This window comes from Trachypithecus francoisi, unplaced genomic scaffold (genome assembly GCF_009764315.1).
Source record: "Trachypithecus francoisi isolate TF-2019V2 unplaced genomic scaffold, Tfra_2.0 Lachesis_group17, whole genome shotgun sequence".
NCBI lineage: Eukaryota > Metazoa > Chordata > Mammalia > Primates > Cercopithecidae > Trachypithecus > Trachypithecus francoisi.
In genome coordinates this window covers 20,156,568-20,182,577 of record NW_022681462.1, presented here as the reverse complement: position 1 = coordinate 20,182,577, position 26,010 = coordinate 20,156,568, and the positions used below count along the sequence as shown (strand labels likewise).

At 42.6% G+C, this 26,010-nt stretch overlaps 1 protein-coding gene across 3 annotated transcripts in view; it reads right to left on the bottom strand.

Moving 5' to 3' along the window:
- Positions 1-26,010, bottom strand: part of ANXA4 (annexin A4) — an 86,297-nt gene that overhangs the window by 48,864 nt on the left and 11,423 nt on the right. The gene's annotated exons all lie outside the window — the stretch shown is intronic.

The following is a 26,010-nucleotide window of genomic DNA, read 5'->3' as shown; positions in this document are numbered from 1 at the left end:
ACCCACCTGATTACCACTTAGGCCTTGTTTGATCACATTTGCTTTTTACCTTCCAGTTTCATTCTCCCTGTTTCCCATCATTCATTGCCCACTGACCCCTATTACCTGCGGGTTCAACTAAGGGGAGAATCAACTAGTCCTGGGGCACAGCCTGAGCAAAGGTGCAGAGTGGGAATGAGCTGCAGTTTCAGGGGTAATGAGGAAATGCGGGCATGACAGCAGAGGGCTCATTCCAGGGAAGGCTCAGAAACAAGTTGGAAAAGCCAAAGTAAACTGAATGGTATGGGCCTTGCATGCCTGGCTGAGGAGTCTGGCTTTACAGCATACCACAGGTCATGGGAATACTGTGGAAAGCTTTTTGTTATTTGCAGAGAAATGCCATAATAAAAGAAAAACTTTAGCAAGGTACTGTACTTTACTATAGGGTAAACTGGAAAGAGAGACTGGAGTGAGGGAGAAGGAGTTAAGAAGGCTTGAGAGATGACTACGGGAACAGATGGGTAGAGGCAAAGGCCTGGGCAGGGTGTGGCACTGGAATATGATATACGGGGGATGTTTGGAAGGCTTTATCAGATGTAGTGACTCATGGACTGTATAGATTTACTCATTCAATCACCAAATGTTCCTAAATGGCCTCTCACAACACCTCTCCAGGCACACTTGTTCTGTTGAAAGAGATAATGCAGTGGATAAGACAATGAACCTGCTGTCAAGGCATTTATAGTCTACCAGGAGAGATAAACAACACATTTATTTTTTAATTTTATTTTTTACATAACTAGACATCTTTATCTTTTGACAAATAGCTTTAAAAAACGTAATTTTCCAGCTCTTTCCACAACAGAAATCATTACTTGAGCCCCTTATTAAAAAAAAAAAAAAAAAAGATTCATTCTGACTTCTCTTCCTTTTTTCTGCAGGCAGAGTGTTGCTCTGTTGCCCAGGCTGGAGTGCGGCGGCACAATCTTGGCTCAGTGCGATCTCTGCCTCCCAGGTTCAAGCGAGTCTTCTGTCTCAGCCTTCCTGGTGGATGGGATTACAGGCATGCATTACCATGCCCGGCTAATTTTTGTATTTTTAGTAGAGACCAAGTTAGGATTTCAAGAATCCAAGACAGGATCTCACCATATTGGCCAGGCTGGTCTTGAACTTCTGACCTCAAGTGATCTGCCCACCTCAGCCTCCCAAAGTGTTGGGATTACAGGCGTGAGCCACCGCACCTGGCCCTCTGACTTCTCTTTCTTTCTTTCCTTTTTTTTTTTTTGAGACAGTTTTGCTCTTGTTGCCCAGGCTGGAGTGCAGTTACGTTTAACAAACGTAATTTTCAAGCTCTTTCCACAATAGAAATCATTGCTTGAGCCCCTTATTTCATTTAAAAAAAAAAAAAAGGATTCATTCTGATTTATCTTTCCTTTTGTTTGGAGGCAGAGCGTTGCTCTGTTGCCCAGGCTGGAGTGCAATGGCACCATCTTGGCTCACTGCAACCTCTGCCTCCCGGGTTCAAGTGATTCTCCTGCCTCAGCCTCCTCAGTACCTGGGATTACAGGCATGTGCCGCCATGCCTGGCCAATTTTGTATTTTTAGTTGAGACGGGGTTTCTCCATGTTGGTCAGGCTGATCTCGAACTCCCGACCTCAGATGATCCGCCCACCTTGGCCTCCCAAAGTGCTGGAATTACAGGCGTGAGCCACTGCGCCCAGCCCAACTTCTCTTTCTAAATGCCAGATATACATCAACCAGGCCTTTTCTGACCCCAGAGACAGTAGACTTGGTGACAGTGCTGATATCTGCTGTAGAGATGCATTGTAATTTGGCTAAATCTAATTCGTTCTGATATTAACAGGCCCAGCATAGGCTGCTAAAACACTTTGACAATTTTAAAATATATTTTTGGCCGGGCGCGGTGGCTCAAGCCTGTAATCCCAGCACTTTGGGAGGCCGAGACGGGCGGATCACGAGGTCAGGAGATCGAGACCATCCTGGCTAACACGGTGAAACCCCGTCTCTACTAAAAAATACAAAAAAATTAGCCGGGCGAGGTGGCGGGCGCCTGTAGTCCCAGCTACTCGGGAGGCTGAGGCAGGAGAATGGCGTGAACCCGGGAGGCGGAGCTTGCAGTGAGCTGAGATCCGGCCACTGCACTCCAGCCTGGGCGGCAGAGCCAGACTCCGTCTCAAAAAAAATAAAATAAAATAAAATAAAATAAAATATATTTTTAACTCTTACTTCTAACTTCTACTCAACTTTTTTGCCACCAACAACAAATTTTAGAAGGAATAAATGAGATAATTTCTGATTTTGGTGAGATGATGAAAATATAACAGGATGAGAGCACAGAACAAGGATCGGCATACCACAATAGCTCACGGGTGAAATCCTGCTTTTGTATGACCTACAAGCCAAGAATGCCGTTATATTTTTTTATAATTGACTAAAAAATCAAAAAAAATGATATTTTATGACGTGAAAATTATACAAAATTCAAATTTCAAAGACTTATTGGAACAGTCACACGTGTTTGTTTATATTTTATCTGTGGCTACTTTCAAGCTACAACAGCAGAAATGAGTAGTTGTGACAAAGACCATGCGGCCCAGGAAGCTAAGAATATTAACTGTCTGGCCCTTCACAGAAAACATTTGCTGACCCCTGACATGGAGGATAACAGGATCAGGTTACCAGGAAGAAGCTGGCCTGGGCAGGGCGATCCAGGAGGCATCTCTGAGTTGACATCTGAACTAAGACCTGAATGAAGGGAAGGGGCTAGCCATTCAAAGTTCTGAAGGAGAACTCTCAGGCAGCTGGAACAGTCAGTGCAAAGGCCCTGAAGCAGAAATGGACTTACTGTGTTTGAGGGATGGACAAAAGCATTGTGAACAAGGGCAAGAGTGTCATGAGATGAAGATGCAGTCAGGCCATATAATATTGTGACCTAGAATAAGGAATATACACCTCTTCATCCTCCTGATCCTGGTACAGAACTCCTAAATCCCTTGGAATTTTCTAAGTGATAGGAACAATAAGGGTGAAAGGAGCATATTTTGTTATTCATAACAAGCCCCATTAACCACACCTGAGTTCATGTTAATGAGGGGATGTCTGGAAAGCCACCAGATAACTATAGGATGGGGTACTGGTTGCTCCAGTAAAAAAACTCTGTAATTAGAGAGTTGGAATTTTCAGTCCAACCTCTCATCTCATAAGAGGGGAGAAGGGTTGGAGACTGATTTCATTACCAATGGCCAATGATTTGATCAATCATGCCTATGTAACGAAGACTCCATAAACACCCAAAGGACAGTGGGAAATAGGGAGTAAAGGGTTTGAAGAGCTTCCAGGTTAGTGAACGCATGGAGGTGCTGGGAAGATGGTGCATCTGGAGAGGCCGTGGAAGCTGTGAGCCCCTCCCCACATGCCCCACTCTATGCATTCTTCCATGTGGCTGTTCCCAGACTGTATCCCTTTATTATAAACCGATAATCCAGTAAATAAACTGTTTTCCTGAGTCCTGTGAGCCATTCTAGCAAATGATGAAAGTCAACAGGGGGTCATGGGAACCTCCGATTTCTAGCCATTCCATCAGGAGCACAGGTGACAAGCTGGACTTGCCACTGGCATCTGAAGTGGGGAGGCTTGTGAGACTGACCCCTTAACCCAAGCTTGTCCAACCTGTGGCCCATGGGCCACATGCAGCCCAGGACAGCTTTGAATCTGGCTCAAGACAAATTTGTAAACTTTCTTAAAACATACGAGATTTTTCGATTTTTTTTTTTTTTTTTTAAGCTCAGGAGCTATTGTTAGTGTTAGTGTATTTCATGTGTGGTCCAAGACAATTCTTCTTCTTCCAATGTGTCCCAGGGAAGTCAAAAGATTGGACACCCCTGCCTTAACCAGTGGGGTCTGTGCTAACTTGATAGTGTCAGAACTGAGTTAAATTGTGGCATACCCAGTTGGTGTCCAAAGAGAACTGAAGAACTGCTTGATGTGGGAACCCCCACCCCGCCTCCTCACCCACCCACATCTGGTGCTAGAAGTGAAAAAGTGTTAAAGTATAAGGAAAAAATTGTTTTCCTATACAATCGGTGTCAGAAGTGAGGTTTGCTAGTATGGCCCTGGCTTGCAGAAATATGTGGTTTGGAAAGAGAAAGAACGAAAGGGTTAGGGATGAGGAACTTTGATTCCTAGGTGGCCACATGGTCATGAGACAGGCAGGCTGGTGGGCTCCCTATTTTTAAACGGTCTGGGCCAGGCATGGTGGCTCATGCCTGTAATCCCAGCACTTTGGGAGGCTGAGGTGGGTAGATCGCCTGAGGTCAGGAGTTCGAGATCAGCCTGGCCAACATGATGAAACCCCATCTCTAATAAAAATATAAAAATTAAGCTGAGCATGGTGGTGGGTGCCTGTAATCCCAGCTACTCAGGAGGCTGAGGCAGGAGAAACATGTGAACTCCCAGAGGTGGAAGTTGCAGTGAGCCAAGATTGCACCACTGCACTCCAGCCTGGGCAACAGAGTGAGACTCTGTCTCAATAAATAAATAAATAAATAAAATAAAAATAAATAAAATGGCCTGGAAGAAAATGATAGAAGCCCTTCACTCAAGCTCTAACTTATCTAACTCTCAGTCAATTAATAACAAAAGACCCAAGAAGCTTATTAACCACAAGCTCCTATTTCAGGGGGCTGGGGACTTCCCTGGAGCCCTGCATGCATAGCTAGACTTAAAAAGTCCAACCTACAGTTACCCTTCCTCATTTTAAGGCTCAAAATGAGTGGGGTGGAGATTTAAAATGCTAATGTTGCATATGATGCATGAAGAAGCATGCTGAGCTACTGTGTGAGTGCTAGAAAAGCCTCTCCTATACATGCTCTGATGTAACCCTTTCCCATGGAAAGACCTTATAAAACTAACCCACACACTATCCTCTGAGAGCAGTCTGTTTCTTTTCCTTTCTCAGCACTGGCTCCCTTGTGCACAAGCCAAAACAAACTTTTTCTTTGCTGCTATGTATGGTGATTGCTCTTGATTTCTATCCTGGGTAATTACAAGAACCCAGGGCATTGGTAACAGCCACGCATGGTGCAGAGTAGCATACCATGCTGAGATCTGTTAGTAAAGGTAAAAGCTACCTCAAGGAGTTGGCTTACTGGATGCATAGGGAAATGCAAACTAATAAGAAAAGGCGACATATTCAATCCCTCGCTTATTGTTATCTGTAATAGCTAAAATAAAATTAAAAGAGAGTGCTGGGTCAGACCAAGCTCAGATTTCAGTGAGTCTATGCTCTAGCCACTAACTGCAAAGCCACCCACCAATGGCAAAATTATGCTGAGATTACAGACAATATCACTAAGAACTCTGGTAACCAAGAAGGCAGTTCATGTGGGGTGAAAGGCAAACCATGAAATGATTGAAAACACAGGGTAGAGTGTGAAGAAATTATTTCTTTTCTTTTCTTGTGACAGAGTCTCACTCTGTCGCCCAAGCTGGAGTGCAGTGACGCGATCTCAGTTGCCCAGGTTGGATTCAGTGACACGATCTCGGCTCACTGCAAGCTCCGCCTCCCGGGTTCACGACATTCTCCTGCCTCAGCCTCCAGAGTAACTGGGACTACAGGCGCCCACCACCACACCCGGCTAATTTTTTGTATTTTTAATAGACATGGGGTTTCACCATGTTAGCCAGGATGGTCTCAATCTCCTGACCTCGTGATCCGCCCACCTTGGCCTCCCAAAGTGCTGGGATTACAGGCGTGAGCCGCCACGCCCAGCCAAAAATTATTTCATTTTGTAGATCAGTATCATAAACTTCCTGAAGAACCTTTATTCAAATGTGTTGTGTGAGTAACTAAGGGAGTGACAGTGTCTTAGGTTTTGAACACTGCAGAATATTCAAAGCACTAGCATTCACGTTTGGGTTGATGCAGGACCCACAGCTCTCCGTGGAGCAAATGCAGATGTTTCCGGTAGTCCAGAGGCACAGGAGGTTATTCCTGAGAGAACATCCAGCCTGGTGGACTGGAGAAAAGCCACACTAAGGTCTGTTTACCCTGAGAAGGGGGACTGTTCCTCTCCCCTTATAAAAGTAGAACACCCCTGATGAAGCAGCTGATATGCTTCATATGCAAACCACACAGGACTGGCTTGATGATCATCAGGGTATTTGTCTGATGAATATGCCAGTTACCCAGGTCATGGTAAATGCTGTGGTTAAGAGGGCTCCTTTTGGCCGGATGCAGTGGCTCACGCCTGTAATTCCTGCATTTTGGGAGGCCGAGGCAGGTGGATCACCTGAAGTCAGGAGTTTGAAACCAGCCTGGCCAACCTGATGAAACCCCGTCTCTACTAAAAATACACAAAATTAGTCAGGCGTGGTGGCAGGTGCCTGTAATCCCAGCTACTCGGGAGGCTGAGGTGGAAGAATCACTTGAACCTGGGAGGTGGAGGTTGCAGTGAGCTGAGATTGCACCACTGCTCTCCAACCTGGGCAACAAGAGCCAAACTCCATCTCAAAAGGGGGAAAAAAAAAGGGGGGGGCTCCTTTTACATAAACACCTCATATAACCTTACCGCTGCAAAACCAAGGGAGTCTTATTGAATTTGCTCTCTCAGTTTCCCCTTATGGGTCTTACAGATGCTAATAAAAACATGAGATTAGTTAACAGAAGAATGGAGAAAGGCACAGAGAGTCAGAGACTCGTCTTAGCAGGGTGGAAATTTTTAAACAGTTATTAACACATAGGGCAGGGCGAGATGGCTCACGCCTGTAACCTCAGCACTTTGGGAGGCAGGGGCGGGCAGATCACTTGAGGTCAGGAGTTCGAGACCAGCCTGGCCAACACAGTGAAATCCTGCCTCTACTAAAAATACCAAAATTAGCAAGGCATGATGGCGCATGCCTGTAATCCCAGCTACTAGGGAGGCTGAGGTACAAGAATCGCTTGAACCTGGGAGGTGGAAGTTGCAGTGAGTTGAGATTGTGCCACAGCACTCCAGCCTGGGTGACCGAGTGAGACTCTGTCTCAAAAAAAAAAAAAAAAAAAGAAAAAGAAAAAAAAGAAGAAGAAATAAAGGAGAATAAAGCAAATATTGATAAACAAACAAACAAATAAAAGTCATGGGCAGAGCTTAAGACCTTCGTAGATCCCAGCCAGTCCTTGGTCTGGAGGCCCTGTTTCATGTCATGTGAATGATCCACATGTACCCATATCCCTTGGTAAGTATGATTCATATGCTAATTGGCTGACAACCCTGGCAGATACAGCTTTTCAGAGCAAGGGCCTTCCCTTTGCTTTCATGTAGTTTTGGAATAAATGACAAGTGAGGAGGCAGGGATGGGGGACACCTCTCCAAAAAAGGCAACCTTTAATATGAACATTCCACTCCTTTTTACCACATCAAGGAGTGGAAAGACACCTTGATCAAAGCCTTCTGGAAATACTGAGAGTCATTATGCAAGGAGCTAGAAATATTTCACTTAAGGAAAAAGAAGGTATCATACTTGAACACTGGATACTTTTAGTCAATTTATTTTGAAACTCAGACAGCATACAGTGTAATATACACATTTATATACAGACAGCTGTTGTTTATTTATTAAAGTTTTACTAGTATGAAACAAATTTCTGTTTTTTTTTAAACAGAGTCTCGCTCTGTTGCCAGGCTGGAGTGCAGTGGCCTGATCTCTGCTCACTGCAACCTCCACCTCCCAGGTTCAAGTGATTCTCCTGCCTCAGCCTCCCCAGTAGCTGGGATCACAGGCGCCTGCCACCATGCCCAACTAATCTTTGAATTTTTAGTAGAGATAGGGTTTCACCATGTTTGCCAGGATGGTCTCGATCTCCTGACCTCATGATCTGCCCACCTCGGCCTCCCAAAGTGCTGGGATTACAGGTGTGAGCCACTGTGCCCAGCCACCAAACAAATTTCTAAATAGAGTATAGAAATAAATGCAGAAAATGGTACTCCTTGATTCATTGTTATATCAGACAATATGTATAAAGTCAGTCTACACAAATGCTTATTAGCCTAGAGCCTGGCACCTGGTAAGGCCTCAATAACTCTTGGCACAAGGATGGGGGGAGCAGAAAGAGGAAAGAAATGCACCCCCCAAAACACAATTGCTGTAGGCCTCTCTTAGCTGCACACAATGATAACTCCCAAGGACTGAAAAGCCTTTCTTCTGGAAGCTCCACCTATAACCTTCCCACCTCATTTTCCACCTGCCTCACAGTGCCATACTCTTAGCAGAGCCTCTGCCCAACATTCTTTGCTACCTCAGCTTCCTTGATTCCTTTGTTCTTGCTCTCTGAAGGCCTTTCTACAATCCATAAGCTGCACGTTATGACCAATTCCACAATGACTCAGACTGTGTTGGGGGTTTAAAAGCTCCTTTGCTGCTCATAGATGGGGTGAAATAATTAGCAACTATACCTCAGTTTTTACATCTGTGAAATGCAAACATGCCCCCATTTTAGGGGTGACTCAAATAACTCTAAAAGCATCAGGACTGTTCCAGATGGAAGGATGAAGCCTGAAGGTGACGCACTTTTTAGTGATGTCTTTAAAAACCTAGGGTTATGAAGAACATGGGTAGGTGAGTACAGCTTCTTAACAGTGTCTGAACTCTACAACTATGGCTTATGATAGGGATCTGAAGTTTTAAGACATAGTTTTAGAGCAACTGAAAGATCGTTGGGAATTAAACATATGAGACCTATCTCAATAGCAGTTACCAAAGGGAAAAATAAGTTGTAAATAACTTCAACTTATTTCAACTAAGATTAAATAAATTCATGGAAATAATTTACAATGAATTCATAAAGAAAAAGTAGGTATGTTGAGAATATATCTATCCTGGTTTCCAGGATGTCCAGAAGGATAATAATACACTACAACACAAACTGCCCGCTTGTATCTGCCAGAAATGGGCAAGCCAGGTGCTGACTCAAGTAGAAAGTTTCTTATGTCCTTATGGCAGACTGCAGGGATGTGGAATAAGGACTTCTGATTTCAAGTCCTATTTATAGGCTATATGTGGAGGCAATGGTGTGGTGGTGCATTCTCCTCTCTCACCCAGAATTTGGAAAGCAGGCAAAGTAGATACTTCCCTAAGCATTAGACTAGTAAAATCAGCAAACACCCATCAAAACAAAGATATGCAAATGCATTTTAATGAGAAAGAACGGCTTCCGGGTTGAAGCAGGCTTGATGGAAGGTATTAGCATGTTTAAAGAAAACTTGTGTCTATCAGCAAAGCAAGCTCCATGCAAAACTGGCACAGATGCTCACTTTGAAACATTCATCTAAGCCCTGTCCTACAGAAAGGGTGAAGCCAGTGGTTAGGGGTCAGGTATTTCCCCACTGTGAAGATGAATTCTGTCCATCTAATACTTCCTTGTTCCATGGTTGCCAAGCACCTTTCAGACTAGAGTTTGGCTTCCCAAATCAACCTGTCTACAAATATTGGAGCATGAGGATTTTTGCCTAAATATATATATATATATATATATATATATATATATTTTTTTTTTTTTTTAGAGACAGGGTCTCACCCTGTTGCCCAGGCTGCAGTGCAGTGGTACAGTCATAGCTCACTGCAGCCTCGAACTCCTTAGCTCAAGAGAACCTGCCGCCTCAGCCTCCTGAGTAGCTGGAACTACAGGCACATGCTACCATGCCCAGCTAATTTTTTTTTTTTTTTTTAAATTTTCTAGAGACAAGGCCTTGCTGCATTGCCCAGGCTGGCCTTGAACTCCTAGGCTCAAGCGATTGCCCGCCTCACCCTCCCAAAGTGCTAGGATTACAGGTGTGAACCACCATGCCTGGCTCCATATTTCTTAATATAGATAAATAAATTAGCAACATGTGTGTGTCTGCATGTGTGCGTGTTTGCACATGTGTATGTGCGTACAGGTTTAATGAGCCTGGTGAATAGGAACCCTCCCTTTCTTGCTGTGCTGAGAGAGAGTTTCTCTGGGTCTGCTGGATGTTGCATTGTGGTGAATTCACCCCAGTAACTGATGCTCTCCTTCAGACCCCATCACAACTTGGCGGCCTCCATTCAGGTTCCTAACATTGACCCACATCCCAGAACAGGCCACCTGAGCCTACATTATGAAGGGACCTGCCAGCCTTGTGGCACATTCCTACTGAATCCTTCTCTTCGCTGGAAGATCACATGTGAGTGAGTCATTCACTATTTTTCTTTGGTACATGGTTTCACTTTACAGCCCACAAAGATGACAAATTTAAACCACTGGTCTGCGGATTGCGAAGGGTGTGACTGGGCCCCACCCAAACACTAAAGGCTTTCAAAACCTTCTATGAAATAGGAAAATGACAGTAACTCTCTTTTTCTCCTTTTTTTCTTGGAACTTAGATCCTTCTAAAAGTAAAGGAAGTTTTATTGCAGTGACGGGGTTTGAGTCAAGAGAAATAACATTTTAAACATATATTCAAAGGCAAGATGTAGAAGCTAAAGGAATGAAAACAAATTTGGAGGCCTGCCTGCTCGGCCATCTGAAGTAAGAATCGATTCCACCCTAGCACCCAGCTAGTCACTTACAGAGGGTCTTTTGTCCATATTTTGGCCAGTTATTCACAGCATTGTTGAAGGCAATAATAATCCTTTCAATCCACAAGTAATTCAAAAATACGTATCTTAGGCCTGGTGCAGTGGCTCACATCCGTAATCCCAGCACTTTGGGAGGCTGAGGCGGGCAGATCACCTGAGGTCAGGAGTTTGAGACCAGCCTGACCAACATGAGGAAACTCTGTCTCTACTAAAAATACAAAAATTAGCTGGGCGTGGTGGCACGTGCCTGTAATCCCAGCTACCCGGGAGTCTGAGGCAGGAGAATCTCTGGAACCTGGGGGCAGAGGGTGCAGTGAGCTGAGATCACCCTGCTGTACTCCAGCCTGGGTGACAGAGGAAGACTCCATCTCCAAAAAAAAAAAAAAATGTATTTTACATATCATTTAAAACATCCCACGCCTTCTCTGCCCTTCCCACATCATGCCAAAGCCAGTTTTGCCTAAAAGGCAGGGGAAGGAGGGAAGGAACACTTATTAAATACTCCTCCATGTTATCTTAATCTACTCAATAACCTCTGGGACAATGACTATTATTTCTACTTAACAAGTTAAAAACTGAGACTTAGAAAAGTTGTGTAATTTGCCTGAAAGTCACACAGTTAGCATGCGGCCCGACTGGGATGAAACACCTAGTTTGCCTGATTTGAAAGCCACTAGATACTACAGTAGTGAAAACTGGTTGTGGTGAGTTCTACCTTGTCTTAAGAGGAAGGGCTAATCTACATTTTACAACACTAAGGAAAGTCACAGTGGCCTCAATGGTTGCTGGGAAAGTTGGTTGGGTCCCACATGCTGATAGTTTAATCCTTGCTTTGTTGTATGGTCTTAGTTCCCAGGCTCAGGCTTCGAATACTGCATAAATCAAAGCATATTCTAATAAGCTTTATAAATGTGCAGCTTCCCTACCTTGTTTCTCTGGGCACCATATTCAACTTGCTTCAGATATAATGAAGCACCAAATATAGTGCTTTAGATTTTCCTAAGTAATTTTTTTGTTTTATTTTTATTTTCTGAGTGACCCCTCGTGCCACCTGTGGACTAGAGCCTTTGGAATCTTGGTTGGCTGTTTTTTTTGTTGGTGGCGGGTTTTTTGTTTTTTTGTGTTTTAACTTTTCTTTTGAGATGGGGTCTCACTATGTTGCTCAGGCTGGGCCTGAACTCTTGGGCTCAAGGGGTCAGCCTGCCTCCACCTCCCAAAGTGCTGGGATTACAGGCGTAAGCCACTGCACCTGGCCTTCTGCCTTTTAATTGCAGACAAACTAGTTGGATTTCTCTCCCCCCAGGCCAGTGAGCTCAGAAGCAAGAAGCCGATGTGGTGGTAAGGCTGCTGATTGCTATCATGGGACCGACAGGATAGTTGTACTGATGTTCCATATTCATTCACCGACTCATTCAACACACATTATCTGAACGCCTGCCCCATGTCAGGTACCATTTGAGGTACTATATGGCACGCTTTCCTTTCTGCCTGTATACCTTTCATGACAGTATATGATCCCCTAAGCCTTTCAAGTTTAAGAGTAACCTGCCATTTAACAAAATCCTGGAGGCTATGGAGATGACTTGGTTGAACTTCCTGCTGTGAGGACTCTACAATTTTTCGCAGTGGTCCTCTCTCAGCTTCCAGTCACCCTGTCTCTGGTCCTGGGGTTCACGCCTCCACAGGTAGGCTTTGCCAGTGCTAAGCAGCGGTAACCATCAGGAGAGCTGGCCTTATATTCCTTGTTCTGTCCTCTAGAGCCAGAGGGACTTTATTTTAAAATAAGTATGTATTGAGCTAGTTGTACTGAATGCTTATGTGTTTTGTCACTATTATATCATTTTGCCCTATTATTGTCCAGTGGACTGGAAATGATAATTTAAGTTTTAGAGAAGTTAAGCATAGTACCCCAGGTCACTCAGTAATAGGTGATAAGAGCTATGTTTTCATAGGTCTGCCTGTCTTTAGAGACCTTTATATATGCTGAATACATGCTATAATATATACTTGCATATACTATATAAAGTATGTGTATACTAATGTGTATAATTATATAAATATTATATATGTATATACACATACTTTCAATATGTGTATATATGTATATATTTACATAATATGCATAATATATGCAAAGTATATATATAAAGAGTGTGTATATATGTGTATAATTAGGTGAAAAGGCAGATGACAATTCTAGAAGCTTTTAGAATAATGATAGAATAAAAACTAAATTGTTACATTTCTTGCTGAGCTAAAACTTTCTCATTCTTCATATCTTTTAACAAGCTGGATGCAAAAAACAACAAAAACCTTCCTCTTCCAGACTTCTCTGATGGAAACTGGACCACACTTTGACGGGCAGACAGATGGCCCCGGTCAAACGTATTTAGTACAAGGCTGGTGGCCATTTCAAGAAAGCGGCGCATTCCTAACCCCCCCACGCTCTAATTCAGCCATACAGCCTTTCTGGTGGGAGAACAATGCGGCATGGCTCTGTAATATGTCTCTTTGGGCAGACATATGGTCAGAGTTGTGCCATCTCCAGCTAAAAGGGACATAAAGATTCCACACAATCACATTCTGTGGCCCCCACCCCTGAAAACAGGGCCCAGCATCCTGTGTTTAGTGATTAGTGCAGGTAGGGAGGCCATGGCTGATCCAACCACAATAGCAAAGTTCCCAAAGTACAGCCTGCTTCAGAGACTACTGATGCATCATGCCTTTGGGGAATCTGAATCCAGTGTCAAAACAGGTTAGATATAATGACCCCATTTGGTTATGTTTATTGTAGCACCAGCAATGTTAAGACTATCCAGTATATACCAGTAGGGAGAGAAAGGAATGCCAAAAATGGCTCTTTTAGCTCTTGCTACAAACTGAAAATATGATGGGCTTTCATTCAAAGCCTCAGATGGAGTTGGCACAGCTGCAACATGTGCTTTCCAGCCCTGGATGGCAGTTGCTTACGCTTTTGGAGGCAGCGCCCCTCCAGGCTTAAAGGCACAACTCTTCTTTTGATCACTCAGGGTTGATTTTCCCTGTTTCAGATCAAAATGTGAAGTAAACCATACATGACAGAGTAATTCTAAGGCTAAAATATAAGTATGCAAAGAAAACGGGAGTAGAAATAGAGGGGAAATTCTTGCCCCCCAGAAAGAGTGCATTTCTGCCAGACTGGATTGCTAGGGTAGAAAAGACTTTAGAGAGCGTCCGACCCGCCACTCCACTTCTAGCTAGGAAACAGGCCTATCTACAGGTGAGTGATGGGTTTGCCTTCTGGGCAGCGTGCTTGGTAATAACACGTTAAGTTCTGTCAGCTGACACAAGGTCTGGAAGGTGCTGGCACTGTGGGCAACACAAGTTTACCCTGGGATGGGCGATCTATGCCACCCTTCTGATGAGAAAAGAAGGAAAAGTGCAGGTCTAACTATGGTGCAGCCAACTTCCTGGCCTAGTTGCTAATTTTGCATCATGGGCCATTCAGATAAACAGAAACTTCTCCTTCAATGACCACCCCATCCTTCCTCCATAACAAAGTGGTTGGAGCCCTGGAGCACAACCACCTGGGTTTATAATCCTCCTAAAGATACCTTCTGACTGGGTGATTTGGGCCAAGGTATAGTCTCTTGTGCCTCAGTTTCCTCATGGGTAACATAGAGTTAATAACAATAGTTCCTTTATAAGACGACTGCAAAAATTAATCAAGTTATTACATCATGTAAGTACTTAGAATGGTGCACTGTATACTCAACAAATGTTAACTATTCTTCTATTGCTGTTCTCTTCCAAGTAATCTTTATCACATCTACAGTATTCTAGCATTATCTGTTTAGTGAGTTGTTTAAGGTGGGGTTACCAAATCTACCCACATGAAAAGCATCTGTGGCGTACAGAGTTCAGGCATTCACATTTACCAACAAGTCAAACTAGATTCCTTTGCAGTTCTTCTGGTCACCAAGTCCATAAGGTCCTCAGTGTGTGTCTGTCCTCTGACAAAAGCATTATCCAGTTGTATGAATTCTAAGGCAGCATCTTCCCTCACCAAATTCTCATCCTAGGCCTCTAGTTTCCTGTTTCTAAATTTTAGCAGTGCCTTGCACATAGCAGGCCTGCAAGAAATGCTTGCTGATTAATTGAACTGGCTGCCCCTAAAGCCATAGGACTGACATTAATTGCTATGGCTCCTTGGGCTTCCTGAAGGCCTCACTGCTAGGAAGGACCCTCTCCAGCCTTCCTCAGCCCTCCCCAGGATCTCCTCCTCTCACTTTGTTTCTGAGACCCATCGTATTCTCTAACCAACCATTAGCACAGTATCAAACTCCAGTCACACTGGGGTTTATTTTCCATCCACATTTAATTTTAGACTAGGGGTTTGGATAAGCCTCAAAAGCACTACTCTGGCTAAATGAAACCAAACAAAGTATTTATATGAAATGCTAGAACAAAGCAAGCTAATATATAGTGCTAGAAAGTGCAAAAGTGGTTGTCTGGGGCCAGTGATTAGGGGCACTGGTGAGGCAGAAGGAATACTAACTGTAGAGGAGCATGAGGCAATATCAAGGGGTGATGAAATGTTCTTTACCTTGATTGGGGTAGTGTACCCAGATACGCACATCTGCCAACACTCACTGAACTCCACTCACACCCATTAGAATGGCCATTAGAATGGCTATTACTTAAAACAGAACAACAGAAAATAACAAATGTTGGTGAAGATGTGGAGAAACTTGAACCCTTGCACACTGCTGGTAAGAAAGTAAAATGGTGCAGCCACCATAAAAACAGTACGGTGGTTCCTCAACAAATTAAAAATAGAATTACTATATAGTCCAACAATTCCTCTTCTAGGTATACATATACCCAAAAGAACAGGAAGCAGGAACTCGAAGAAATGTTTGCACATCCATGTTCACAGCAGCATTATTCACAATTGCCAAAAGTGGAAGCAACATAAGTGTCCCTCAACAGATAAATGGATAAACACAATGTGGTGTGGGATGTGGGTGTGTGTGTGTGTGTGTGTACACATACGTACATTGGAATATATACAGTATTATTCAACCTTACAGAGGAAGGAAATTCTACCACATGCTGTAACAGCGATGAACCTAAGGACACTATGCTAAGTGAAATAAGCCAGTCACAAAAGGATGAATACTACATGAATCCACTTATATGAGGTACTCAAAGTAGTCAGATTCATAGAGAGAGAACGCAGAATGATAATGCTGGGGGAAAGGGAAGAGGGAGTTACAGTTTAATAGCACAGAGTTTCAGTTTTACAAGATGAAAAGAGTTCTGTGAATGGATGGTGGTGATGGTTGCAAAACAATGTGAATATACTTAATGTCACTGAACTGTTACACTTAAGAATGTTTAAATGTATTTCATGTGTATTTCACCACAATTTTTAAAAGTTGATTTTAAATGTTAACTCCTTAAAAGAAACAATGACTCATCAAACTAACCACTTAAGATGGGTGCATTTTATGGTGGCATAAAACCTAAGTAAGAGGTCAAGTTCTCAACCTAAGTAAGAGGCTCACAGTGGCCTCTCGGGGAAGCACGCCGCTGTTGTCCATCACTCAGCAATGCCCACTCTAAGGCAAAATCCAAACCAGTGTAATCCATGTAGCTTTTGCACAGCATCATGAGTAAAATCATCTCCTCAAGTATAACTGTTATTTAAAGAGAAAATGTGTCAAGCATGGTTGGGGTTACATCATGTTTCCTGATGTGTTCTCAGAGTTATTTTAGAATCAAAGTCCCTTGAGGAAACATGAAAGGTCACTTAATTTCATGTTCATCTTTCAGAAACACCATTGGTAAACTATTACAGGTGAGTGTGAAACTAATACAGAAATCCCAACTGGCTGATCACACAGGAACCCCAACGCGTTCATCACAAACTACTGTCATTGATATCCAGTTCTTGTCCGTTCTATCACCAGGGGTTCTCATCTGTCCGTCTGCGCTTAGGCCCCTTCAGTCTCTCTTTATGGGTCACAAACTACAGGCGTCCATTTCCCAAGGTCCAAATTCCAAGGTTGGCCAGTAATGTTGGTATCTTTTGTCGTCTTAGCAATCATAAGTCTTAGGGATAAAAGAAGAAGACCTTGTCAGAAAAAAACTAAGACCAGGTGCGGTGGCTCACATCTGTAATCCCAGCACTTTGGGAGGCCGAGGCGGGTGGATCACGAGGTCAGGAATTCAAGACCAGCCTGACCAACGTGGTGAAACCCCATCTCTACTAAAAATATAAAAATTAGCTGGGCATGGTGGTGCACGCCTGTAATCCCAGCTCCTCAGGAGGCTGAGGCAGGAGAATCGCTTGAACCCAGGAGGTGGAGGTTGCAGTGAGCTGAGATCATGCCACTGCACTCCAGCCTGGGCAACAGAGCGAGACTCCATCTCAAAAAAAAAAAAAAAGTACAGGAGGGAAGGGATTTGCAGTGAGTCAGTGATAAAGCCAGACTGTCATCCTTGTTGGGTTCTATTTGCCTGGAATACAGGCATTATGCAGTCCAGAACTTTCTTTCTGGCTCTAAACACACAACATCAACTACCTTTATTTGCCCATGTGTGGAAAAAACAAAAAGCCCTCTCTTTCCAGATGAACTGGAAAAGTAGCTTCGTTTCCTACACAGATTTCAACTGGCTCCACCTTGGAGATCTGGAAGTGAGCAGAGAGTAAGTACTGCTCTCTTCAAAGTCTCACTTTGTTCTGAGGCCTCCCGCGCCCTGAAGTCATCAAGTTCCAGCTCTCTGGGCAACTCCTCCTCCCCTTGGATCAGTCACTCCCTCTCTGGGCCAGGGCAGGGTTCTGTCCCCACATCTTTCCAAAATTCAAGCTGACTCTGGCAGAAGAGCACAGAAACAGAACTGTAAAATTCTTGCACAGTGGATTTCTGATTCACGTGAGAAGCTCACGCGATCCTCCCACCTCAGGCTCCCAAAGTTCTGGGATTTCAGGGGTGAGCCACTGCACCCAGCTATGTTTTAAGATTGATAAAGATTCTTTATCTTTTGATGAATTGATTTCAGTTGATAAGATTGAAAAACAAAGGCATGTTACTGATGTACAATTGAGGAGAGTGGCAGAAGCATCACAGCTGGCACAGTAAAGAACAAGAGATGGAACTGACAAGAGAGTTCGTGAATTAACTTGGAAAGATGCAGTTTTTTTTTGTTGTTGTTTTTTTTTTTTTTTTTTGAGACGGAGTCTCGCTCTGTCCCCCAGGCTGGAGTGCAGTGGCCGGATCTCAGCTCACTGCAAGCTCCGCCTCCTGGGTTCACACCATTCTCCTGCCTCAGCCTCCCGAGTAGCTGGGACTACAGGTGCCCACCACCACGCCCGGCTAGTTTTTTGTATTTTTTAGTAGAGACGGGGTTTCACCGTGTTAGCCAGGATGGTCTCGAGCTCCTGACCTCATGATCCGCCCGTCTCGGCCTCCCAAAGTGCTGGGATTACAGGCGGAAAGATGCAGTTTTAAAAGTGAGAGACTTTTCACTTCAAAGTCAAATTCTTCTAAAAAACATGACTCAGTTTTTTCAATGTGCATGCAAATATTAAAGGAAAATTATTTTAGAGTACTTGATCTAGTTATTGGAAAAATTTTGCAGTACGTTTGAAATTATTTGAGCACGTAAATTGATGTGAAACTGAACATTTCATGAAATCTAAATACAGACAAAATATTTGATGAAAAATTTGCATTTAAATTTGGATGTGCTATCAGTTTAAAATACACATCAGACTGCTACAACACAGCATGAAAAGAAGCCTATAAAATATCTCCTTAATAATGTTTATATTGATTACATGTTGAAATGATAATACTTCAGGTATACTGGGTAAAATAATCTATACGATTAAAGTTAATTGTGCCTGTCTCCTTACTTTTTTGAATGTAATTATTAGATAATTCAAACTTGCATTTGTGGCTTACTTTATATTTATTTTTAAATTAATTAATTAATTAAATAAAGATGAGGTGTCACTATGTTGCCCAGGCTGGCCTTGAACTCCTGAGCTCAAGCTATCCTCCTACCTTGGCCTCCCAAAGTGGCTCACCAGTGTGAGCCACCACACTCAGCCTCACTTTGTATTTCTACTGCATAGCACTACTCTACACATATTTCATCTTATTTGTTAACAATTGTTATAGCTAATGTTGACTGAACATTTATTATGGTCAGATACTGTTCTGAACACTTTACATGAACAGTGAGACTAGCTCTTTAAATCACGCACACAAAAACATGTTTATTTATCTTCTCAGTGCCTTCATTTCCCCATTTGCTAAAAAGGAAAAAGAAAAACATAATATGCACCTACATCAAAATGCTAGAAAACAAGGGAAAAAAACAAAGCCCCATAATATTTAAAAGAAGAGTCTATCTCTGAAAATAATCCAATGAATTATTCAGAAGAAACACTTAGGAAACTATTAGGCATCCTCAGTGTTTGGTAGAATAACATAGCATTCCAAACAGAGAGGACTGGCTGGCACCAACATATTACTAAATCCTTTCAGACTACAGATTTTGGCTTAAATATTCCATACTCATCACATCAAGGGCAAGATTCATTTTCTATGACCATCCTTCTTCTCCCTCTCTCTATTTAATCAAGTGACAAGATATTTTAGATTTTTAAACCATATGTGCATTCAAAAATGACTTGCCAACTCATATCTAAATATCACCCTTTTCACTACTGTTTGGTTTCCATGAAATTGTTTTTTCATAAAAATGGAATCCCCCCTAAAAGAAATGAAGACTAACTGCAGAGGTCATAGAAAATGTAATACTAATACCTCAAAAAATCAAAAAAGATAAAACAGGCCAGGCGCAGTGGTTTACGTCTGTAATCTCAGCACTTTGGGAGGCCAAGGCAGGCGGATCACAAGGTCAGAAGATCGAGGCCATCCTGGCTAACACGGTGAACCCCATCTGTACTAACAATACAAAAAATTAGCCAGGCGTGGTGGCCGACACCTGTAGTCCCAGCTACTCGGGAGCCTGAGGCAGAAGAATGGCGTGAACCCAGGAGGCGGAGCTTGCAGTGAGCCGAGCTTGCGCCACTGCACTCCAGCCTGGGCAACAGAGCGAGACTCTGTCTCAAAAAAAAAAAAAAAAAACAATTATTTGTCTTTTTAATATTAATCTTTATTTAATTTTGAATTTTAAAGATAATATGTGTACACGGCAAAAAAAAATTATTGTTTGGTTTTGTTTTAGCAGCCTCAGGATCTTATGGTAGTAACAATGAAGTACGCATCCTGGACAGTCAGTGCTGGTTTTATTCGTCACTATTAACCTCTCCTTCCCTCTAGCTGTTATTATTATTGTTATTATTAAAGAAACCTGTGTGATCTGATAAACTTGTTTTCCAAACCCTGCAGAATCTAGGTAGAGGTAGAATTTTTCACTGCAGTGTTGAAAATAATGAATCTTTCCACACTTACAAATACAAATGATTAACTTTCATAGAATTTTAGAGACTGGAAAGCCATCAGCAATCATCTATTTCCTCCTTTCATTTTATTTTGTAGATTATTAAATCAACTTTAAACACTGTAAAGGACTTTTTTTTAAGTAATGTAAACTTACCATCTACTTTCTGTTTATTCCAGTCTTTCAGCATAGTTGTAATCACAGTATGTATATAATTTTGTGTTCTACTCTTAATTTTCTATATTTTATACAATCACATTTATTATTTTACTATTTTACTATAGTCTTCCATCAAACTGATATAATTTACTCAATGTCTCTACTATTGGTTGTTCAGATTTTCTATCTCAGAATTATAGTCTTTTTTTTGACAGAGTCTTTCTCTGTCACTGGAGTGCAGTGGTGCTATCTTGGCTCCGCTTCCTGTGTTCAAGTGATTCTCCTGCCTCAGCCTCCTGAGGAGCTGGGATTACAGGCGTGTACCACCACACCTGACTAATTTTTAGAATACTTTTAGTAGAGACGGGGTTTCACCATGTTGGCAAGACTGGTCTTGAACTACTGACTTCAGGTGATCTGCCCACCTCAGCCTCCCAAAGTACTGGGATTACAGGCATGAGCCACTGTGCTTGGCCTATAATCTTTACAATTAGCTTTGTAGATATTTTCTTCTGTTGGCTTATTCCTTGTGATATCTGATAATTAGGAACATTCTAATTGTCCTCCAAATTTATAAAGCTATCCAAAGCCCAACCACCCATAAGTTAGCTTGCTTGCTCAATTTATTTATTCTTAATTTAATATTTAGGCATAAAATTGAACCTTATTAACTTGCCTGATATTTTTTATTTTTTTAAGAAACAGGGTCTCACTCTGTTGCCCAAGCTGGAGTGCAGTAGCACAATCATACATAGCTCACTGCAGCCTGGAACTTCTGGGCTCAAACAATCCTCCCATCTCAGCCTCTTGAGTAGCTGGGACTACAGGCATGTGCCATCACTTCCAGCTAATTTTTAAAATTTTTTTGCAGAGATAGAGTCTCCCTATGTTGCCCAGCAGGCTGGTCTCAAGCTTCTGGCCTCAACCGATCCTCCTGCCTCAGCCTTCCGAAGTGCTGCACTTATAGGCGTAAGCCTCTGTGCTTGGTCTCCTTTTAACCTTAGTAGTAGGGGTCGGGTACGGTAGCTCACGCCTGTAATCCCAGCACTTTGGGAGTCCAAGACGGGCAGATCACTTGAGGCCAGGAGTGCAAGACCAGCCTGGCCAACATGGTGAAACCTTGTCTCTACAAAAAACACAAAAATTACCCAGGCATGGGAGTGCACGCCTGTAATCCCAGCTATGCCGGACGCTGAGGCACAAGAATTGCTTAAACCCAGGAGGCAGAGGTTGCAAGTATTTGTTTTCATATTTACTACACTGGGACAGAGATGAAAAAGAATAAGACATAATACTGGGTTCACTCTACTGTACTGCAGGTAGGGAGTATAAATTGGACAGTACTTTTTTTTTTTTTTTTGAGACAAAGTCTCACTCAGCCACCTAGGCTGGAGTGCAGTGGCATGATCTTGGCTCACTGCAACCTCCTTCCCCTGGGTTCAAGTGATTCTCCTGCCTCAGCCTCCTTAGTAGCTGGGACTACAGGTGTGCGCCACCACGTTCAGCTAATTTTTGCATTTTTTTTAGTAGAGACCGGATTTCACCATGTTAGCCAGGATGGTCTCAATCTCTCGATCTTGTGATCCACCCACCTTGGCCTCCCAAAGTTCTGGGATTACAGGCATGAGCCACTGTGCCCAGCCCTGGACAGTACTTTTGGAGGGCAATTTGGCCATTAGAAAATTGTATGCACCATGCAACAAGAATTCTACTTCTTGGGATTTATCTTTCAAAATATAACAGAAAAGGCTGGGCGCAGTGGCTCACGCCTGTAATCCCAGCACTTTGGGAGGATGAAGTGTGCAGATCACAAGGTCAGGAGATCGAGACCATCTTGGCTAACATGGTGAAACCCCGTCTCTACTAAAAAAAATAAAATAAAATAATACAAAAAATTAGCCGGGTGTGGTGGCAGGTGTCTGCAATCCCAGCTACCAGGGAGGCTGAGGCAGGAGAATGGGGTCAACCTGGGAAGCGGAGCTTGCAGTGAGCCAGGATCACACCGCTGCATTCCAGCCTGGACAACAGAGCGAGACTCCACCTCAAAAAAAAAAATATACACACACACACACACACACACACACACACACAGGAGTTCAAGGCCAACCTGGACAACAATATATATATACACATACAGAAAAATGGCTGGGTGTGGTGGCTCACACCTGTAATCCCAGCATTTTGGGAGGCTGAGGCAGGCAGATCACCTGAGGTTAGGAGTTCAAGACTAGCCTAACATGGCGAAATCCTGTCTCTACTGAAAATACAAAAAAATTAGCCAGGCATGGTGGCGCATGCCTGTAGTCCCAGCTATTCGGGAAGCTGAGGCAGAAGAATTGCTTGAACTTGGGAGGCGGAGGTTGTAGTGAGCCGAGATGGTCCACTGCACTCCAGCCTGGGGAACAGAACGAGACTGTCTCAAAAAAAAATTAATTAATTAATGTAATTTAGTAAGTAGTAGGAACACTGACTCTTCCTTTTTTTTAAACTTGTATTCTTCTTTGTGAATTATTGGTGCATATGTTTTGTCCATTTTTAGGATCTTGGTGCTTTACTGACATATACATTATGCATATATTATAAATTTTAATATTTTATACCAAAAATTAATTCTAAGTATGTTTCCAATTTAATATTCTTCTTTTAGTTTTGCATAGTCAAAATTTGGGAGAAAAAATTCAAATTATACCTGTCCATCTTTTCCTCTGTATTCCTCCTTATTATATTTCAATAGTTAGAAAAGTCTCTTTTTCATGGAAATGTTGGTATCTGTTGAGGTGGGCGATGAATAATTACATGGCGGTTCATTTTGCTATTCTCTCACTTGGGTGTATATTGGAAAATGTTCATAATAAAAGCTTTTTTTTTTTTTTTTTTTTTTGAGATGGAGTCTCGCTCTGTCACCACCGCGCCCGGCTAATTTTTTGTATTTTTAGTAGAGACAGGGTTTCACTGTGTTAGCCAGGATGGTCTCGATCTCCAAAAGCTTTTTTTTTTTAATGCTAGTCCAGGGAAACAGTAGAAGTGGAGAAGAAACAAAGAAATCTCTGTAACTGGCTGTGATCAGTAATAAAAACTTTTTTTAAAAACCATCTCTTCCTCATTGCTAGAAAAATCATCCTATTTTATTTCTACTACTTTTTCTCCCACCCCTTTCATCTTACAGTTGAGGAAAGGCACCCATAAGGTTAAAAAGTAACTAGCTGACTGTGACTCATCTTCCCCCCTACTAAACTTAGCCACCACCCTTTCTTTTTTAGGCACAGCAAAAACACCCCAAGGCAGTGCTATTTGGAAAGGGCTAGGATTCAATTAAAGAAAGCTGGGCTGGTAGCTTCCAAGCGACTGTTGTTTTATTCCTACAAACTTACACCAACCCTAACCCACACGGTAAGGCCAGGGATGTGCTGATAAACCTAATAGCCAGCTCTCCAAGGAAAGGACACCCTGATGTGTAGCCACTTCTTTGGTGTAAATCTTTGCACTCTGACCAATTTCAAGTTACTATTGTGATGTCACTGAACTGGGAGTTGGGGGTAGATGGGCAGCAGCACCCCATTACACATTAATACCAGTTTCACCACACAGATATAATAGACACAAATACCCTCAGGAGCATAGATAATGGCAAAAGGTAACTTAAGAATTACGAAATGATGAATTGTTTTAAATACAAATTACTTATAAATATTCATATTTCAATATAACTTATTCACTCATTAGTTCATATAATTTAATTTTAAATCACAGCTGGCTATATTTAACAATCATCTTGCAAAACCTCTAAAAATTTAACAGTCAGCTCTCAGGGCCTGATACAAGGACAATTTAGCACATCACTGGGAGATAGAAGAATAACAAAAGCAAGACTTTTTTTTTCCAATCATGGTAACATATATATAGCAAAATTTACCATTTTAACCATTAAAACATTTTTTTTGAGATAGGGTTGCCCAGGCTGGAGTGCAGTGGTGTGATCTCAGCTCACTTGAGTCTTGACCTCCCTGGCTCAAGCGATCCTCCTATTTCAGCCTCCCAAGTAGCTGGGACTACAGGTGCAGGCCACCATGCCTGGCTAATTTTTGTAGAGACAGGGTTTTGCCATGTTGTGCAGGCTAGTCTTCAACTCCTGAGCTCAAGTGATCCTCCAGTCTCAGTCTCCCAAAGTGTTGGGATTACAGGTGTGAGCCACTGTGCCTGGCCTATTTTAACCATTTTAAAGTGTACAATTCAGTGGCATTAAGTACATTTGCAATGTCTTGCAACAATCATCATCATCCATTCCTAGAACTCTTCCATCATTCCAAACAGAAACTCTGAACACGTGAAGCAGTAACCCCCTCACCTCGGCCCTTGGTAATAACCTCTATTCCACTATCTGTCTCTGTGAGTTTGACTATGGTAGGTACCTCATGTAAGTGGAATCATATAACATTATCCTTCTGTGTCTGGATTATTTCACTTAGCATAATGTTTTCAAGGTTTGTCCATGTTGTACTATGTATTAGAATTTCATTCCTTTTAAAGTGAAACCAAAATTTCAAGACCAACATTTAGAGCCACCATCAGTATACAGACAATTAACCAGGCCTGGAGGGAAGATGCATTGACCTCACTCCACCTTCTCACTTCTTTTGGAACAAGCCCAGACTAGAGTCACCAAAATACAGAAGGCTAGGTGAATCCCTCTATGCAAAACACAGCCAGAGGGGAAGGCCCCAGGACAGCCTTAGGAGGGAGCACAAAAGAACGTGGAAAGGATAGGATGTGTGCGGCAGGCATGATAAAATCCTATTATGTCATCTTTTCAAGGAACCCAGATCAGTATTATTTGTTCTAAAAGTGTGGTTTCCAGACCAACAGCATCACCATCACCTGGGACCTTGTTCAAAGTGCAATTCTTAGGCCCAACTCTAGATCTACAGAATCCTAAACTCTGGGGATGGGATCCAGCAGTTTGGGTTTTAAGAAGCCTCCAGGCCATGCATGATAGCTTGTGCCTGTAATCTCAGCTATTGGGAGGCTGAGGTGGGAGAATCCCTGAGCCCAGGAGTTTGAGGCCAGTCTGGGTAACATACCAAGACCATCATCTCTAAAAACTAAAAATAAATAAATAATCTTTGTCAAGTGCAAGAATCCCGCCAAGTGATTCCGATACAATCTGAGGTTTGAGAACCCCAGTTCTATAGTAATAATTCTAGACTCAAACTATTGATGTCTAAAAGGTCCCCAAACCACCCCATGAGCATTTCATAAATATAGATTGCCAGTCATGACATCAAGTATGAGGAAATGGGAAGGGGGATAAGTTATATTAATGGGGGAAGTTATAATACCTTTTTTTTTTTTTGATATAGAGTCTTGCTTTGTCGCCCAGGCTGGAGTGCAGTGGTGCGATCTCGGCTTCACTGCAAGCTCCGCCTCCCGGGTTCACGCCATTCTCCCGCCTCAGCCCCCAGAGTAGCTGGGACTACAGGCGCCCGCCACCTCGCCCGGCTAATTTTTTTTTTTTTTATTTTTTAGTAGCGACGGGGTTTCACCGTGTTAGCCAGGATGGTCTTGATCTGCTGACCTCGTGATCCGCCCGTCTCGACCTCCCAAAGTGCTGGGATTACAGGTGTGAGTCACCGCGCCCAGCCATTATAATACTTTTAAAACACTTGCATAAACATGACTTAGGAAATACTGTGTTTGCCAAAGATTATTTAAACAGCAGAGTTCTCAAAACCATCCACTGCAAACATGCATTACTCCTGGTAGGCCAGATCTGGTATTCTATGATATCTGTGAAACTCCAAATTAAATTCTCTTCCC